The following is a 5,377-nucleotide window of genomic DNA, read 5'->3' on the forward strand; positions in this document are numbered from 1 at the left end:
CATGAGTTGAATACAGGTCTTTAAGCCTATCCCAAATGGCTTTTGTTGTGTCGTATGAACTAACCAAATGAAAAGTTTCTGGTGGCAGAGCAAACCTAATGATTCTCATTGCTTTAACATTACTTATCAACCTATCCTTCTCGTATTGTGATACGTCTTTAACATCAAGAAGAAGCTTGTTATAGTCAGCTTTAGTTTTGATTTCTCTTCTTGTTCCTGTATGAGTAGATTTCTGGACAGTAATGGCTTCCCAAATCAAATAGCCATTGTCTTCAAGCCCAAGGACGTAGTCTTCAAAATGCAACGTCCACACTTCATAATCATTGGGAAAAAGAATGGGAATTCTGGTTGTAGATCCAATGCTGCTTGAAAGATTTATTGAGTTAACATATGAATCGTCTATCATGCTTAGAGATCGATAAAACCTGTATGAATCAGATGTGTAAACTAAATGGTGTTTGAGTAATATCAAGATCAAAGATCAACGTTGACAATAATGATGATGGCTGAACCAGATCCAATAATAGTGGAAACCCTAAAAACTCTTTCAATAGAAGAAATGTGTATAGATTACACAGTCTCATGCTCTGATACCAATTGATGAATTGAAAACTCTAATGATTGATTAGATTCAAACAAGTAAAACCAATCAAAAACATAATATGAATCAAGAATGTGTCGAATGATTATAAATTACAACCTCAAAAGAGCTCGATAAAGAACTACTATTGTAGAGGTGTGTACGGTTTGCAATGACACGATTAAATAATACACAATGCATGCATGCACCTTAAATAGTAAAACCCTAATCATTAATCATGGGTGGACAGGCCCAACCCGGATACACAGAACACTAAACAAAAGGCCCAAAAGACGCAACACTAAAATACTCAACACACTCCTTGAACACTTCTCTTGCATTAAAGTTTCCAACTCACATGTAGATTCTACAAGCATCTTCCATTATGGAAACATTTCCATATGGCCATCAATTTTGACCCATAATCATCTCAATCCGAAACATCTCCCTATGGTCCTTACCAATAATATCATACTTCCAACTGTCCAAAAGCAACCAATTTTTGGTAAAACCTCATGATGTTCTTGACAGTTTTCTAACAACTTTAGTCACACAAAATTCTAATCCTTTTCACACAATTCTAAAGGAAATTGAAAATTTTAAAATAAACGAACATTATACCACTTGTGATCGATCCTATATCTGAAGCATATGGGACTCGATTTATTATGTCCTACATAAAGACTTGATATCTGTTTAATCTCTTACTATAATATTTCCATATGCTGAATCTCCCGATTGAAATACTCCAGCATGATATTCATATATTTCTTTGAGTAAGTTCTATTAAACCATTCAATCTAAACCTTTAGACTCTAAAGGAAGTACGAGTGCCCTCTCCCTTAAGTCCACCATAGCGAATCAATTCTAAACTTTACAGTTTGCAAATTGGAGACATTTTCCCTATGAATAGTATTGTCAACATCCAATACCAACACAAAAAATATGCTCCTATTAGCTTTAGCATGTACATAGGACTCATCCTTACTCCTAGAGAATCCAAAATCTTTTACTTTCTCAAGGAAGCAAAGAGTCCAACTGTGAGATGCTTGTTTCAATCCATAAATGGATTTTTCAAGCTTACACACTCTATAAGGGTACTTGACATGTACAAAACCATCTCGCTGACTCATGTAGATGTCCTCAGTTAACTTCCTATTTAAGAAAGCAATTTTAACGTCCATTTGCCATACATCATAGTCACAAAAGGCAGTTATGGAAAGCTTTCCTACATAAGTGCATATATCTATTACGCGATGATTTGACAAGTCTCTAACTAGACTTATTAAGCTATAAACCATAGTTGGATAGCATATGTGTGTGTTTAAACCTTTCAAGACTTGATAGATATATCTCAAGAAGATTCAGACGATTCCTTGCCATTCCTCGAAATTCGAAATATGAAGAGGGATGTTGTAATCATATTGTGAATTTGAGAATGAAATTAACACAACCAATATCCATATTGATCTTTATAGATCTTTAGAATCTATTAGCGAAAGTGTTTCCTCATAATCATTAACATGAATTAGAGCAAAACCTTTGCCACTTAGAATACAAGGTGTATACATTCCTATCCATGTGAATCTATCATTTCCCACCTACAGTCATAAGACAAGGTTTAGGTCAAACCAAGTTCAAACTCAGTTTTCCTTCATGGACCGAACTTCGTTGATTCAAATTTCTTGCCTTCTGACAGCACAAGGGCTTACCAGTGCTTCCATATTGTTAGCGACTCACCCATGCTGACCAGTTTACTTTCACTAACCAATGTGCTTTGCTTTTGCATTTAAATGAAGAACATAGAATTTATAATCATTTCCAACTTAATTGGATGTGCACAAAAATCATAACGTGTCAACACAACATGTTATCAACCTCAGGTCGCGTGCTAGTGATAACTAAAAGGTTCATTATCGGTTGACTCTTGCAACTCTCAAGATCAATACGAATCCTACTAACTTCTTGACATATAAGTTTTTTCTCAAGGAACATTCCTTGATGAGCTAAAACAAATATTCAAAAGTTCGTGTGTATTCCCACCAAGAAAACATTTCATAGAATATGACTCAGTTTGTCTTTTGTTTCTCAACCAACGAAAACATCACAACTCTGGTTCTAAATGTGCTAGAGTAAGAAAAGCATTATTACTCCACATATTACGATGTGTTATCAACCTTCTTAGTTTTAAATAAGTTTCAAGATACGATTCATAGTTACTAGAGCATGACTCTAAAACTTGACTGGAATAAAGTATGACTCATATATCATCGAACCATTTCCAAAAATGTTTGATGCCTATTCTCAGTTATACAATTGCACAAAGATGTTTTTTGAGGATTAATTATGATATAATTCCAAAATTACTAAGATGGTCATAAAACACGATACTAATGCACTCTCCTTTTTTTTTCAGATTGAAGAATATTTTATCTTCATGCCTAATAGATTCTTCTATTTGATTTCTTACTCTTTGAACCCTTTAAAAAGTATTAGAATTATGTTTAATCTTATAAACATACTCATATTTTTTGAAGCATCAGTAAATCATGATGAATAGAGTTATTGTCCGTTGTACTCGATCTGAAGAGTCCATATCAACATATACTAGATCCATTAGTCCTTCACTTACATCACATAAACATCTGAACAACAAAGTAATCATAATTTTCCAATGAACAAGAGTCTCATGCATCATGCAATTAGAATTGTATGACTCCAAGTTTTTATCCAATTGAAACTTGGTGATGAGATTTCTTTTCACTTGGTCAGTTATGATAGTACCACAAGCACGTTCTAGAAGAATCAATATCCATTATTAATGTTGCTATTATTAGAAACATAACCAAGACTTTCATTAGTTCCATTGCAAGGAAAATTAAGGCAACTTCATAAACTAAAACTTTGTTTTATTTCTAGAAGAAAATTGGAACTTTTCCTTACAATGCATAAAATGAAAAACTATATTTCTAGACATCTCTGAAATGTAATAGAAATCTATTAAACTATCCTAACTCCTTGGTAGTAGCTCCAAATTCTGGCCATCGAACCATACTTTATTTCCCATGATCAGATTTAGCTCACTTTTGCTTAAGCTTCCTCATTTCTTTTAGATCCTGCAATACCATCAAAATGTGATCATCACATCATTCATTAAGATTCTAAGAATAGGAACTTATAGTGGAGCAAGAGAGTGGATGTACCTAAAGTAAAGTCAAATAAATTTACTTTACCATCTTTAAGATCTTTCAAGTACTTTGGACAGCTTCGTTTCCAATTTCCTTTCAATTGGCAGTAGAAACAAATGGACTTATTGGGGTCAACATTAGGAATGATCTCAGAACGAACCTTTCTCTTTACTATGCGATAAAACAGTTTGAACTTGGACAATCCCTTTCGATTGGGAAGAGAAATCGTTTCTTGATCACCATTTTTACCTTTGTCAATGTCCATGGAAACCTTGGGATTAAATCCTATGAGGATTTCTACTTCAGTTATGTTGTTAAGCATTTTTGCTCAACCGTCAATATATGAGTCAGATTAATTAGGGTCACATTGAGATTCCTCATATGAAAGTTCTCAACGAACTGACCATATGACTTAGGAAGTGAGATAAGAACCAAAGCAATGACTTGCTCCTTTAGGAATACGATACCCATTTTCTCCAATTTTTCAATGTACGATTTCATTTTCAAAACGTGCACACACATATAAATTTCATCTTCGTATTTACATGCCAATATGGATTTGAGTTGTTTCATATCTTTCAACTTGAGGAAAATATGACGTTGGGAGAGTCAGTGGAGGAGGACGTGGAAGAGTTGAATAATGATGATGTCCAATTCCACCATTACACAAGGAAGGGAAGACAATTTCACCGTGACTCGAATGTGGAAGACCATCTCCAGATGATTGAGGAAAAATATTTCCATAAAAATGAGGAAGTTCATTTCTATCTTCATAAGACATTTAAAAGTGTGAAAAGAGTTAACTCAAGTTAGTTGATTTTAATCCTTAATTATTAACCCAAATTTAAATTAAGGCTAGGATCTGTATTTTCATTTTGTAATATAAAGAGGGATTCTGTAGTTATATTACAAAACTATTTTAGGTAGGTAGAAACATTTCACCAATTTCAATCATATGAAACTCCTAGATATTTTGAGATCCATTGAATCTAATCAATGACATGTTTAATCTAAGATTATGCTCTTACCAATAGTGACGGGGATGCCGAGGATCACAATTAAGATGGGAATAACCATGCAAACCCACTCGACAACCTCAAAGTCATTTATCATCTCAAACTGATGCGTCGGTAAACCACACATGCTCCATCAATAATGATAATTTTTGAGTTTTTCCTCATCTCAACTTTATAGTCCCAAATTAGTGTGTTGGTTATCCATGCACGCTCCACTAACGACTTATAAAGAAGGGTGTGCATCTTCATGGATCAATATATATTTCACATTTTTCCTAAAGTGACTATAGTGGGATTTTTAAATGTTCTAATAATTTATATCATTATACTTTTAATGAGATTATGTCATATTGAAACCGCTCGGCTAACCACCCTCCACCACACAGGAGCGATGGGTGAGAAAGACACCCATTCAATGGTCATTTTATAGATTGTTTCCTTATACCCCCTTTATAGCATGACTTTGTGAATGAGGCCTAATATTGATTCAACTGAATTTTTTTTATACATTTAGTAATTAAACTTTTAACGATATATATATATATATATATATATATATATATATATATATATATATATATATATATATATAT

This window comes from Lactuca sativa, chromosome 7 (assembly GCF_002870075.4).
Source record: "Lactuca sativa cultivar Salinas chromosome 7, Lsat_Salinas_v11, whole genome shotgun sequence".
NCBI classification, from domain to species: domain Eukaryota; kingdom Viridiplantae; phylum Streptophyta; class Magnoliopsida; order Asterales; family Asteraceae; genus Lactuca; species Lactuca sativa.